Source organism: Lichenostomus cassidix, chromosome 7 (genome assembly GCF_008360975.1).
Source record: "Lichenostomus cassidix isolate B80296 chromosome 7, HeHo_3.0, whole genome shotgun sequence".
In the NCBI taxonomy this organism is placed as follows: Eukaryota; Metazoa; Chordata; class Aves; order Passeriformes; family Meliphagidae; genus Lichenostomus; species Lichenostomus cassidix.
Genome location: NC_139488.1, coordinates 35,802,893 through 35,818,277, shown reverse-complemented (window position 1 = coordinate 35,818,277; position 15,385 = coordinate 35,802,893). Strand labels below are relative to the sequence as shown.

At 41.8% G+C, this 15,385-nt stretch overlaps 1 protein-coding gene across 3 annotated transcripts in view; it reads right to left on the bottom strand.

The window, feature by feature from the left end:
• MBD5 (methyl-CpG binding domain protein 5) overlaps positions 1 to 15,385 on the bottom strand; it is a 103,598-nt gene that overhangs the window by 50,424 nt on the left and 37,789 nt on the right. For all 3 annotated transcript variants that reach the window (XM_085067163.1, XM_085067162.1, XM_085067164.1), the window contains exon 2: positions 11,489 to 11,586. The gene's annotated coding sequence lies outside the window, so the exon portion shown is untranslated. The remainder of the gene's footprint in view (positions 1 to 11,488; positions 11,587 to 15,385) is intronic.

Below are 15,385 nucleotides of genomic sequence, written 5' to 3'. Positions count from 1 at the left end.
TTCCTGCTCTGTGGCATCATCCAAAGTTCTGAACAGCCTCATCATATAAATATTATATAATATAAAAACTTGATATTCTGCATTAACAGCTTCAAATAACAATTTGAAAGTCTTTCCTCAGCTCAAGTCCTTGCAGGTAACAGTTAACTGCTACTAAGTGGAAGGACTGAATTAGTAAATCTTAAGTAGGGTTACAAGGAGTCAACACAAGCCAGATACAGGCTTGTGAATTATTTATTTTTTGAACTATAAACATGTCCTCTGCTAAAGCAGCAGAATTCAGAATCTGCTCGTGCAGGTAGATGTTCATTTTGCATACCAGGGCTTCACCACAGAGAGGTGGAAATTTACTCCAGGTAAGAATTTATCCTAAAACTTACAGGAAAATGCAGTAAATGGGCACAGCCAACTAATTTGGGTGGAAGTGCTTGATGGAACCACGGCAGTTTGTGGCAAAATTCATGTGACAGCACAAACTAGCCCTTCTGCTTTATTAATCTAATTAATTGGCTTGGGCCAAACCCCCAATCCCACAAAAAGCCCTGAATTTGTTGCAGCCACACACTGAATGGCAGCCTGGGCCTCTGCAAAAAATGGTTTCAGAGCTGAAAATCAAAAAATGTAGGGAGGAATTCTTGGCTGTGAGGGTGGGGAGGTTTTGGCACAGGTTATTCCATGGATTTCCCATCCCTGGAAGTGTTCAAGGCCAGGTTGGATGGGACTTGGAGAAACTTGGGATAGTGGAATGGAGTGATAGTAGCATGGGATGGGATGGGATTTAAAGTCCTCTCAATCCAAACCATCCTGTGATTCCATTAATTTCTGTACAATTTCTGTACAATCCCTGCACCTCTGGATAAATCCTGCCAAGAATTTGGATAAAAATCCATTTCTGTAGTGTATTTTCCTGGTGTCATTTTTGCACACAGACAACATAAACCCATAAAAACGAACAGAAGTTTGTTTTAAACCTTTCCTTTGGAATTTTGGTGTGATCAGCAGCAGCAGACGACTTGGGAAGGGCCAAGGAGGTAACTGTGGAGTCATCCTGAGCAACACATCCAACACACCTTCACTGCAATGATCTTCTCTGCCCAAAATGCTTCCAGACACAGGCAGGGACTCCAGAGATGGGATTTTGGAAAAGCTGAACCAAACCGAGAAGTTCTTCGCACAGAACGGAAAACAGTTTTTAAAATTCCCCACTATTCCAGAGAAATTCTCTGAAAAAACAGAATCCAGGAAGCTTTTTGGAAGCACAGCAAGAGAATTTAACACGTTGTGCTGCTCTGAAGCTAAGGTCACACATTCTGACATGGTGTTGTGCATGAATTCTGATTCCCCTCAGCATGATGGTGTTTGACATTCATGGGATCATCCCAGGTTAAGGCAAATGGTGAAATGTTGCATCAGGCTGGTTTTTGGGAACTGGGATGGAGGATTGCAGGTATTTTGTTGCGTTGCAAAGGCACCATGTGAACATTTACATGCAGTGACTGTTGTATCCAAGGAAAAGCCATTCAGTGATTTACAGCCACAGCACTCAAGCACCATTATCAGCTTTGAAACCCATCAATTTGATTTTTTTTTTTTCCCTTTTTTCTTGCTTGCTTTTAGCTGGCACTGGCACAAGGAGCTCTGGCACGGGTTGTTTGCAGTTTGTACACATTTCCAACCAGTGTTGATTTCCTGGGACAGATGATTTAGAACTGCCATGTTCCCTTTAACTGAGCAAGATTTGCAACAGCACAAGATTTCTTGTATTTTTAACTGTTGGCCTTCCAGCAGCCAAGAGTGAGGCTCATTTTCTCTTTCCACTAAACACTAAAGTGACTTTTTCTCTGTCAAACCACTGAAAAGCCTAACAGGACTTCCTAGGGACAATGTGTCTCCTCTCCTCTCTATCCCTGGTGGATTTAATGAAGTGCCAGGGATAGAACATAACTCCAGGCTTTGGGTTTGTTCTCTGGAAAGGAACAAAAAGGAACTTCTGGTAGCTTTTGGTGTAACAACAATGCTGAAAATGTAATTTTTTTTTCACACCAAGTGATGCTGCTGCTCCAGGTGCATTCCAAAAGCTGCCAGAGAGCTTTCAACCTTCAGCCCTGTCCTCCTGTCAAAATCCATCCACAGGTACCATATGGGAAACCTACTGAAAGCTGCTAAGAAATTAAACCACCCTATTTAGGTGCTCAACAAATGTCAAAGGGAAAAAGCATCCAGACCCAGGAGATCACCAACATTTGCATTTAAAACCAACCCAAGACCATGCCTGGCAGTGAAAATGGAAATAAAATGTGATTTCTTCTAATGTTCAAAGAGTGCCTTGAAGGCGTTGGACTTTTTAGCTATTTTAGTGCATTTTCTTGAGAAGAACAGATCAGGTTTGTGGTTTTATTGTACTGTTTTGCTTTCTAGTCTTGAAAGCATCAAGAACTTGGCGTTCTGAGCTTTGAGCTTCGCAGAAATATTCTGTGTTTTGTTTTGCTGTCAGGCCTTGAGCTGCTGTGGACAAGGACAAGATGCATTTGGACAAATCCAGATGTGGCACAGGTTGCTTCAGTACTCACATTTGCTGGCCAAACCAAGAATTTAGTAATTTATTACACTCAAATCATCAAGTTGAAGATGTTATGGCAAAATCTACTGAGAAACGAATTCATGTTTATTTTCTCTGGAAGATCTTCACAAGTAAACCTCATGAGAAACATGTTCAACACTCCTCCAAAATCTTTATTTTATGCCTCTTATTCAAGGAAATGAACACCAGGGATGGTTTCAGCATTCAGACAGGGTTTCTAGATGAGTTCAAGGACAGGGAAGAAGAAATTTAACTGGTCTGGGATCTCTGTCCTGGAGCTCATCGTGCAAAACCTGCTGCAAAATTACCTGAAGGTTTGAGAAGCAGAAGAAGGGTCAGGAATTTGGAATGAGAGGCATATCCAGAATGCAGGAATGGAAAACACTTCAGTCACTGCAGAGCAGTGTTGGTGATTCTGTGATTTGGGCATGGAACTGAAATGCTTTTCCAGCCAATTCCCACAGTCAGGACTTCAGGATTCAGCAATTCCAGCTGGACAATCCTCAATCTGTCTGCTTTAAAATCACCTTTTCATCATCACTAAATCACCACATTTAGTTCACTCCCAGAACATGCAGTTCAATCCTAGATTCACATTTTATAAATTTCTATTTCCACCTAAACAAATCCTCTACTCTCATGCCAGTCCAGTAGGTTTTTTTGTATGTTGTGGTTTGAGATTTCTTCCCTCCCTTTTCAGTGAATAGATCCCATTATTGTAAATATTCTGTGAACTTGAATGGAAGCTAAAATTCACTCTGAGGAGCACAACCCTGCTATTCCAACAAGGGAAGAAGAGTCTGTAATCCCTGCAACCTCTCCTTGCCTCCCTTCCCTTCATCCCATTTTTCAAGCTCCCTGCCCAGGCTGAGGGGCTAAAGTGGTTTCAGCTTCTTACACACTTCTTTCTGGATTTAGGGATTGATCCCAGAGGAGGCACTCAGACCCTTCTTTCCTCCCAGCCACAAATGTAATCCCCCTGACCTGAACCCAAAAATCACTTATGGGTTTAGCTCTTCCTCCAGGATTCCTCCATGATGGGAGAGGACAGAGTGCTGGAATTCTCTCAGTCCACACCTGCAGTGCAGCTCTGAATACTCAGAAATGCCATTTTTCCTCCCTCACAATTTGGTGTTTAACTCTGGATTTGGAACAGCACAAGCCTCACCTGAACAAATACTTCAGCCTCTGAAAAATATCTGTTTAACATCTACCACGTTGTCTCTGTCAGCAATTTAGGGATAAAAAAGGCACATCAGGAGTGCAGCTACAAACTGAGCACACTTGATATCAATTTTATGCCAGGGAGCCACAGCAGGAGGACACAGGGCAGTGCTCCTCAGCTGCCTGCTTGGGAGATCATTTCCACACAAATGCTTTGCACAAACTTTTCCCAATTGGCATAATTTTTCCCTTTTGTAAGTAGTGTAAGGAAAGACTAAAGTACTTTGTGTGCAGCTGAGAAGAAAGATGGACTGCAAGAACAAGAAGCAAAAACACAGTTAGGAAGGATTTAATATGTAGAAAACACAGAAAATATTTAATTCCAGATCACAGAATGTTTGAAGTTGGAAAAGATCTCTAAGATCATCAAGATGAGAAGTAGAGGAGTAGTAATTTTATATAAAACCTCAATTTCTGACTTTGACAGGTAATTAATATGCCAAGTGTTTTCTAGGTGCCATGGTGAGCTCAGTGTCACTGCCTGGCTCTGAAACCAGATCAGGGAGCTGAGATCCAGGGAAGCAGAAAGGTGATAGCCTGGGAGCTGCAGGAAGGCAGGGAACAGCCACTGGGCTGTCTTTTGGCTTTTGAAATTCACACAATCCCAGAAGGAATTGGCTTGGAAGCTCATCCAGTGCCACCCCTGCCATGACAGGGACAATTCCATCATCCCAGGCTGCTCCAAGCCTCATCCAGCCTGGCCTGGGACACTTCCAGGGATCCAGGGGCAGCCACAGCTTCTCTGGGAATTCCAGCCCAGCCAGGAATTCCTAATTCCCAATCTCCCATCCATCCCTGCCCTCTGGCAGTGGGAAGCCATTCCCTGTGTCCTGTCCCTCCAGCCCTTGTCCCCAGTCCCTCTGCAGCTCTCCTGGAGCCCCTTTAGGAACTGGAAAGTCACCCCTGAGCTCTTCCTGACTCTCCCTGAGATGCCTAGATAAAAAAAGGATCTTTCTGGGGCAGGAAATCCAAAGCCACCAGGAGCAGCTCCAGAGATGTCAAACACAACCACACAATCCAAGCCCAGTGAGAGTCCAATTCCCACCTTCATTCCAGGACAGCTTTCCCTACAAATATTCCTGCTTGGAGAGCATTTGATCATGGATCAGCCACACTCCCCTCTTCACAAAAGAACCCAAATATAACTCTGTGCATCCACCATGGGCTCTCAGAGTGTTTTTCCAGGTGTGTGATTCCCACCTCCTGCTCCAGCCTCAGCAGCCCATCCTCCTCCCTGTCCCTGCAGCTGCAGCCAGCCTGCTCCCTTCAGAATTAGAAACCAGCTTTTAGTGGGATTGTAGCTCCACATTCCTGCAGCCCCAAATCAAACCTATTCACGGGCAATGTGTAATTGTATGTTTTAAATTTGGTTAGATGGGACCATCATGATAATCTGAGGGCACTGGCCCTCGTGTAGGAACATCTGTGTCCAAGCAGGGACTTGTCCCCTTGTGTGGCTCTATTTTTAGAGGCTTGAAATGTAGTTTAGATCTTACATCATCAAGGAAATGCAATTTAAGACAAATCAGAAAAATCACTTTTATGTGTGGATAAGTTCACGAGCATAATTGCCACTGAAAAGGCATTAGGAAGAAGTTTTTTAGGTACTAAGAACCAGAAAAAACTGAATTATGGAACCACATTTGGTAGGAACCCCCAAATTTTGTAACCTCCGTTTTAAATCCTCACAATCTCCAAAATCTCCAAAAGGAGACATCATAAAAGAGCTGTTTTTTACAGGATTGCAGGTATGAAGGTAGCAGAGCTACCCACAGCCTTAATAACATCCCTGACAGATGGCAAAATCAGCCAAATATTGACAAGGTGGCTTTTTTTTTCCCCAAGTCTCATCACCTAAATCAGAGATTTGCTAACTTGCTTCACTGGAAAACAGAATTTTTGCAGTTTCCTAATAGGAATAGATCTGCAAGGTGTTTAAAGTGCTCTCTCTCCCATCACCAGCTCCCAACAACAGTTTTCCAAGTGATTTAATAACTATTAACTGATCTCAGCATTTCCCTATCATTTTGATCCAACACTCCGAGGTAGTTTACCAGCTTTCTGCACTTTAAATGGAATTACAAGGCAGATACTTGGAATTGTTTAAACCCCCCTGTGTGTGGTGGGTATAGATTGAATTCTATACTCTGAGAACACAATATCAACTGCAAGCTGCTCCATGAGAAGCTCAGGGAACACAAAGAGGATCCTCCAGTCGCAACACCCCCGTGTCAGACTGTTCCTGCCTGCCATTGTGCCTCCTGTCACCTGCTCATTTGCCTACAGGATCTGTCCTCTGCAAATGTCACTTGCTGCCACTCAACTGCTGAAACTGTGCTGCAGATGAAGAGAAAACTTGAGGAAATAATAAAAAAAATAATAATAAAAAAAGATACAGGTCTGAAGCAACATAGGTGTCTGCATTGGAAAAGGTATTAAACTTGCAAATAAAAATTAGCAGTGTGAGAAAAATGCTGTTAGAATTATCTAGGGGAGGTTGGATATACATTATAATGCCTACAATATATGTGAAAGTGGTTTTCCTTTCACCTGTGGCCAGGCTTCCTTCTCCATTGGCTGTTCCCTCGTTGGGCCAGGAATGAAACAAGAATTCACTCCTGGAGCTGCTTCCTCCTGAGCTAGTAATGACCAAATCACACAGGAGATTCCCCAGTGAACTCCCATTTCTGGGGTATAAAAACAAAAGCATTTTGTTTTCTAACATCTGAACAATGAGCACCTCAAACACATTGCTGTCACTATGGAAAATTCCCACTGGGATCACAGGTTTAGTTCCTGGATTAAGGAGATATTTTAACTTTTGATGAGTTTTCCAATGGAAACTTCAGTTTACTTTTCCTTTTTTTTGGTTTTTCTCCACTCTCAGGATGGCAGCAATAAACTGAGGGTGGACTTGGTTGGGTTTATGGTTGAACTCCATGACCTTGAAGGTCTTTTCCAACCCAAATGATTCCATGAATCCTTGCTGAAACCTCACAGGAATGGGATGAATCCTTTGAAGTGATCCCAGCTCAGTCTGGGAGGCTCAGCCAAAGCCAATGTGGGAATTACTGACCAGGAACTTTGGTGAGGATCTTTGCCTCTCATGAATATTTTTCAGGATTGTGGTAAAAAATGAAAATAACTCTGTGTTTCCAGCTCTGGAGCATCACCATGGGTTTTGAGAGGAAGAGAGGCTCTTTTCTTCAGAAACTCAGTGTGAGTTTGATTTTAAAAGCATCTCTGGTTTTAATTTTCAAGCATTTCCCCAGACTGGGATCCTTCTAGGAAAAAGCCAGTTGAGAATCTGAAAAATGATAATACCTTCCTTAACCATTTCAATACATTTTTCACCATGGTAGTGACCCTCCAAGGATGTGAGTTGATAGGAAAGGGGAAAAGAAAACAAAATTGAAGAGCAAAATGAAAAAAAAATTCCCTTCACAACCTTTCAGGCCACCTTAAGGTAAAAAACCCAATTTTTTTTTTTTTAGGTTTTCATTAACAGTTATGTTTTAAATTTGCTACCCTTGAGCTTCTTTTTTTTTTTGTTTTTCAGAAGGAATCATTAAAACAAAAATCAAAGATCTGAGTTCGGTTCGGTGCTTCAACAGAAAAGAATAATTCAGTTTATCTTAAGTACTACACTATACATTCTCCTTTTAAATATTATTTGTAATTAATAAATAATGTCAGGAGCTTTTATCTGTTCTTTTAAAGCAGGAGCACTTTCAGCAAAAAAGATGTGCCTTTGACTTCACAGGAACTTCTGGTGATATTACAGGAAAACCTAAGGATGGAGAAATGTAACATTTTCTAACACCACAGACTGAAATAATCAAAACCCTCAACATTTTCTGGAGATATCCCAAGAACCTCAAAATTTGCTGGAAATACCCAAGTTCCTGGGGCTGTAGGAAGCTAATCTTTAGCTTTGCTGAGAAAAATCAGATATTAAAAAAAAATTACCTGTAACCATTTTGCTGTGAATTTTAAAGAGAGAGGCACTGCAGGATCAGAAAGTTTTACATTACTTAAACATTTAACTTCGAAATTACAACTTAGATCCCTGAGCTTGATGAATTTGGTTACAATAAAAGCAGTGTTGGGAACATTTCCTTTTGTTCAGGGTGCCTGCTGCTCCAATTTTTCAAAATGAAAAGCCTTTGTAGTGGGTGAGTTTTATTTACAATATCTGTGTAAGGAAAAATGCAGAACGTCAGCCCATAATTCAGTTTCAGAAGGAGCAGCTGGAAGAGAAATGGGGATCATGGAAAACAAACTTCTTGCTCTGTGCAAAAAAACTTGGCACAAGTGGTACAAAAATTTCTGCTCAGGCAGAGAAGGACTTATCACATCTATTAAATTTAAACTGTACTTTGAAAATTTGGCTCTGAAATGAAGTTGTGATATTGAAGAGCAACATTATGAAAATGCCTTTTTTTTTTTTTCCCTAAACCCAAACCCTTTAAATAATTTCTGTAGGAAGCAAAAAAAAAAATCAAATTAAGTAGGTCTCCTTTTTTAAATTTCAGAAGGTAGAATTCGTTTCTACCTTGCTTTAGAGAAACCACCTTGGGATTTCACAAAACTCCAAGCCTTTCATATGGAAAGAAGACAGAGCCAGACAGAAAATTGATTGTTCTCAGAAAAACATCAGGCCTTCACAAAAGGCAATTGGGCTCCTTGCTTTTAATGACAATTCAGGAAAAAAAAAAAACCAGGCTGAGGAGGAAAATGATGGAACACAAACCCTCGGAATAAGCCCAACCCAAAGGTTGGGAATGACAGGAGAGCAGGGAGAGAGCAGAGCCAGGGCTCTGAGTGCCTCAGGCTGCAGGAAAACTCAGAAATGCTGGGGTTTGGGGATTGCTGGCATTCCAGGGGTCAGGAATTCCTCACAGACAGCAGGGGGATGGCACAGGGCACTGGATGGGGCTGGCAGTTAGTGCACTGCAGGAGTTTGCCAGGTTTAAAAAGATAAAGAGGTGAACTCCACTCATCCTGCCAGGTGTGCAGGAGCTGCTTGGGGTGGGTTTGATGCTGGATTTGCCCTCAGTGCAAGGGAAACATGGAGATGCTGGAGAGAATCCAGAGGAGGTCATGGAGATGTTCCAGGGCTGGGAGAGCTGGGAATGTTCCCCTGGAGAAGGGAATGACCAGGGAGAGCTCAGAGCTCCTGCCAGGGCCTGAAGGAGCTCCAGGAGAGCTGCAGAGGGACTGGGGACAAGGGCTGGAGGGACAGGACACAGGGAATGGCTTCCCACTGCCAGAGGGCAGGGATGGATGGGAGATTGGGAATTAGGAATTCCTGGCTGGGATGGAATTCCCAGAGAAGCTGTGGCTGCCCCTGGATCCCTGGCAGTGTCCAAGGCCAGGCTGGAGCAGCCTGGGACAGTGGGACTGTCCCTGCCATGGGGACACTGGATGAATTTTCATGTCCCTCCCAACCCAAACCAGCCTGGAACTCTCCAAAACCTGTTGCTGAAAAGCACAACAAAGCAGGAAGGCAAACTGTGAATTCCATCTGCCTGAGCATTACTGAGGACAGAAGATGTGGAACCATGAATTGAACAATTAAAGGCAGAGGATTGCTGGTTAAATTCCATCTATTTAATGGAAGGGTTTCCTATGGAGGAAAATAGCATGTTATCATATAATTAAAGATAATGCACAAGGTCTGAGTGGGTGAGGCAGGGTCAGCAAGGTTTGGAAGTATTGGACTGCACAGGAATGTGGATTCCATCCAGAGAATCTTTTAAAAATAGATCAAATAAATGGAGCAGCAGTGGCTGCAATACCTATGCAACGTGGGCACTTCAGTGAGGGGGGAAAAAAGGGGACAAAATAGAAGCTAAGATGGTGAGAATGAGAACTGAATGTTTTCTTGGATTTCACTGCAGCATCCTGAGGTTTATCCACATGTACATATTAAAACTTTCAGGAAATAACCAGTACAACATGAACCTCAACAGAAAAAAACTACTTTCCCCTGCCCTAGTTTTTCACATAGAAAAGATGTTTTTTCAGAACCCAAACACACACAGACTTCGATAATTATTCCCCCAAAACATTTGGTTTCCCTTTACCAAATGGTGTTAGGTTCCCAGTTTAGAACAAATAAAAACATATGCAAAGGTCTATCCTGGAAGGGAAGAGTGACAACAAAACAAACCCAACCCCTCAATAAGGCAGAGGTATAAATAACCTCTCTCAGCCCTGTTTTGTCTTTTAAATGTAAAAACCTTCCTTCTGAGGGCCAAAACTCCCCCAAAACTAAGGGGAAATGAAAAGGGAAAAGAACTGCCTTCATTTTTTTCCCCTTCATTTTCAAAGACTCTGTAATTGAGACACTTATTTGCCTGGGCTAACAAAGCCCTTCCAAGAATTCTCTATTGATGCTGCTTGAAAATACAGATTATATATAATATATACATATTATATATGTATTATAAAGATTTGCAGAATGAGCCTTTCTCCAGCCAATCCTGACTTGACCAAAAGAAGAAAATTAATCCCAAACACTGAACAAACTTTGCACTTCAATCAGTTTTAACTCTGCTGCATCCCAGGTGGGAAGAGCATCACCTGGACCACAGTATCCTAAGAACAGTGGAGGTTTTATTCCTCAAATTCCCATCCACCAAGAGGCACCCAAATTCAGATTTGTGAACTGAGGAGCTTTTCCATGAATCTCTCCATGCCCTCATTCAAGAGCATTTCACAGGCTGCACTTTGAAAAGCCTCAGCTGGACTTGGTGCCTCCAGAAGTTCAAAACTGGAGCTGCAGCCTCATTTTGGACCTCTCTGCTAAAGCAAAGAAAGGCAAATATGTAAATTCCCAGTGAATTCAAGTGGCCCATTAGGAGCTCAATTATATTCTGAAATGATGTCTTAATTGGTTTGCTCATAGATGAGCTGTACTGCTAACCAAAAATCTACTGCCATAATCAGCACTAAATTTCAGATATTGCCACACATTAAATTAACAACAGATAATGAGTGGGAAAATTAGCTCTATTTCCATAACAGGAAAAAAAAAAATGGTCCCATATTACCTACAGTGTGATGCAGAGTTAGTTTCAAAATAGGAAAATATTATATATAAACAAAACTCTCCTGGATAGCCTCACATTTATTTGGATTGGGAGAGCATTTATTGGTAATAAATAAATAACACAAGCAGAGGAAAGAAATGGCACAAGACACGTTGGATTTGTGCCTTCAGTATTTAATTTAAAGTCACATTTTTAAACTCTATAGAAATCTTCCAGAGATTTACCACTGTTTTACCCTTTTTTCACTTCATTTTTGTCTTTTTACCATAAGTCCAATCTTCAATCACACTTCAGATTTTAAGGTAACACTGATTCTCATCAATACCCCAGAAATAGTGTAAGTGATCTGCAGGTCAAAAACCTCATGAGAAAAGAAGGATCAAGAAAAACATGAAATGCAGGGAAAAAAAGAGAAGCTGAGGAAGGACTCAGATTCCTGAAACTAAAAGGAGGAGAAGCCACTGAGCTTTTCCATGGAGATTATTTTTCACTTTAGCATAAATAAACATTAAAACAAGAAGTTAAAAGTTGGCAGGGCCTCCCAAACTTCAGCTGCTGCTCAATTTTGGAGCACAAAACCAAAATTACTTCTAGCCAAACGCATGAAGTGGATCATCTGAGTTACCTTTGCTGTCTGAAGGGAACAGATTTCAGAGATCTTGCCTGTAAATGAGATAATCTTCACCAGTGCTGCCTCCAGCGACCACCATCGTCAGCAAGGATCTGCAGAACAACACCAGGGCAGGAAATCAGCCAGGAGAGATGCAAATGGGGCTCCAAACCCATTTTAAATTGGATTTATTTATTTACTCAAAAGGCACAATTGTGCATTTCATGCAAGGCATGAATTTAGGAGCTGCTGTTCAAATAAAGAGTTTAAAAATAAAGTTAAGCAGCAGAGATACTACAAGGGAAGGGATTTATCTGCTTGAGGAATTGGATAATTACTCTGCATTAGTGTATTTAAAAATACACCTGACTTGGGGAATTCACTGCTACACCAAAATAACAACAGCAAGGATCCCAGGAGTTGAGATTCAAATTAAATAAACTTACAAATTAGTATTGAAATGTGACACATTATAAGCACTAACAGATTATGAAAAGTCAAACCACCTCCCCAGACTTTGAAATTAAAGGTAACTTTAAGACAAGGTCACTATAAATGCCAGTTATGCTTTTAAAAAATAAAATTATTCAACAATAGAACCACACAGCATCATTTGTTAGTGCTGCTCTCCCATCTCAGCACTGTAACTATGGAAAGATGAATATAAAATCAAAATTACTAGGAAACTATTTGTCTTGTAAACAATTTCCCCTCTTCCTCAGTCAATTCCACTTGGTTTAGACTTTCTCAGGCTATGGAGGAATCCAACTTTGAGCAAAGGAAATTCCCCCTGACTTCCATCACCTGAGAATAAACACCTTTCAAACCAACTTCTCCCACAAAACAGCAACTTCTGGAATATTTACATGGAATATCTACATGGAATATCTACACGGATCCTCTGCTCTTTCTAGAGCTCCCAAAAATGTGAAATCCTTGGAGAGGAAATAACTCCCATCAGTCTCTGCAATCAAACTGCCCAGATCACACCCTAATGATGTTCCCTCTCCTTTTCTCAGGAAATCTAAAAAAGCAATTGGCTGCAACCTTCACCTCCACTCCTGCCCAGCTAGAATTGATGGATTTGAAAACCTTCTGCGTGTGAAAACCTTCCAGACACAAAAAAAAGCCAGGAAAAGCCCTAAAATGCTGCTGTGCAGGCATTGGGAGCAACACTGCCCCAGCAGATCAGTGGGGAATTTCCAGATATGGTTCAAGGTGGGGTTGAGGGGCAGGAGAGGAACAGAAAAAAGTGGATTTTTCATAACTGAAGGCTCAAGGAACACCTGGAAATCAGAGAAGTTTCTGTGAAACTAAAGGTGAAGAAGAAGATCTGGTGATGAGCTGAACATCACCAGAGAACCCAATGTGAGACACCAAATGGTGGTGCTCTGAGGGCCAAGGGACACCTGGTGACAAGGTGGGGATTGGGCACAGCTTGGACCCCAAGACCTCAGAGGGCTTTTCCAGCCCCAAAACCACTAAACCCAAACCCTTAAATCCACACCCTGTGCAGCCAAAACCTACAATTCCTTAGAATCAAGGAGTTGTTAAGGTTGGGAAAATCCTTTAGATCACCAAGTTCAACCAGCAGCACTTTTTGGCAGCTCTGTTGGCTTTGAGGTCCTTTATTTGGTATCTCAGCCAACCCAGTAAATAGGAATAAACTGGAATGGAAGCCAAGGCAGGATCTTTTCAGAATTCTAAAGTTCAATTTCAAGTTCAACACAGAATTTGGATCAGTGGCTCCAAAGAGGAAAGCTCACCTGCTGAAAACTGGAAAACGGACTGAGAACTGGAGTGAAAAATGGCATTTCAAAGGGAAAACACAAAATACAGAGCAACTCTGGGATGAAAATGTAATATTTCATTGAGCCATTTCAAGCAGCTCTTGTTTGGAGGCTCCAGAGTGGTTCAGAGCCTGTGACTTGCCTTCCCTAAAAGTGACTTTGCTCCCATAATTTGGTGTTGAGCTTTTCTATTAACTCTGCTTCAAAAACCCCATTCAGCTTTAATCTCCCCAGATTTTTAAGTGCCACGAGAAGATCCGTATTTTATTTTTCTGCCTGACAAGTAAATCATTCTCACGTTGCCTTTTGTGCTAATAGATGATATTTTTCTGTTTTCCCTGTGAACTGCACAACCACAATCCAGATATTTCAACTCTGCTCCCGCTGCAGATGTTATTTCTGCTCGGATTTAATCATCACCCTCCAAACAGAACAACTGCAATAATTGTTAAGGGTGTCATTAATTTTGTTCTCAAAACCTCTAAGCCTTCTCCAAGGGCTCAGAGCATCACAGCACTGGGGAGACGTTTCTTCTGTGTTTAACCACATCTTTCAAGGGAATCTGCTGGATTTCTTGGGACCTGTTAATTTTGCTGAATGGCACCCAAATGTTTTAATTTTTTTCTTCGTGGGATTTTATGGTCATCACCCTCCTCCATAGGAGGAGTCACTATGATCTCGCCTTCAATTAATGGGGATTTGTTGATGAGATTAAAATGTTTCCTGTTTAAAACCACAGGATTTTATTTCCAGTGTCTGATTCCTGTAAGACATTGGACACAGACACAAATAAAGACAGAGTTCCACAGAATTCCAGGATGGTTTGGGTTGGAAAGGACCTTAAATCCCATCCAGTTCCACAATCCCAGCTTGCTCCAAGCTCCATCCAACAGATCCCCATGGATCCTGAACACCTTTCCTGCTCACCACAGCCCAGCAGTGCCTGGAATTCCTTTGTGCAGCTCTGCAGGTGCTCCCCATTCTTCTTTTCCCATTTGTCTATTTTTCTCATCTCCTCCAGCACCTTATTTTGAATGTTGTTCCTCTAAATATCCCAGAGTATGAAGAGTTGGTTCTACACGATTCTGCATCCCAGTCTGGTGCCAACCCACCAAACATATGTCTCTGCTCAAATGGAAGAATCTGTTGTGATTTCTCTTTTTTTTTTTTTTTTTTTTAATTTCTTCCTGGACTGGGGACAAAACATTTCTTCAGTTACAACCCAACATTTAGGATCTTCTGAGCTACTAAACTTCCCATAAATTTTTGTTAGTTTTTAAAAATTATTCCTGTGCAGCAACTTTGAAGAAGCTGAGCTGTCTGAACACGCGACAGTAATTATGAAATGGTCAACAATTCATTGCTACAGTGAAAGTAATTTGGAAATTCCTGGCTGGGAGGGTGGGGAGGAGCTGGGCTGGAATTCCCAGAGAAGCTGTGCTGCCCCTGGATCCCTGGAAGTGTCCAAGGGCAGGTTGGGCAGGGCTTGGAGCAGCCTGGGACAGTGGGAGGTGGCAGGAGGTGGCACTGGATGAGCTTTAAAGTCCTTTCCAACCCAAACCATTCCAGGATTCCATGAAGATTCTTCAACCTCATGGATGAAAAACATGCCTGAGCTTCCTAGAGCTGTTTAGGAATGACAAAAAAACCTGTCAGCTCCACCAGGTGCAAAACCTCCCCTGGTTTGCTGTTAGATAAGGGAATATTTGGGATGCACCAGCACAGAAACACTCCAAAGCCTCTGCAATCTCCATCAGCTGCTGCCTCTGGGAGGTGTTTGTCTTGATTGGGAGAAAAAATTCCTTCCAGTCACATGAAGATTATTCCACAGCAAGATAAATGCACACAGAAAACAGCAGAAATTTTCGATGCATAACACAATATCTGCGCATAGAGTTAAGAAAATATTTCCTGATTTTTTAAAAATTTTTTTGGTAGTGGCAAATGTTAAGGACCAGCAGATTGGAAACACCCAGAAGGGATTTTTGTTTTTATTTTAACACCTGAGGGGTGCAGGGCAGGATTTTCCTCGGAGCTCAGAATGATTCAGCTCAGCTCCAAAGGCAAAAAAAAAAAAAGAGGAGGAAACCACGTGTGTTTTCCTTGTTTGTGCTCCACACTA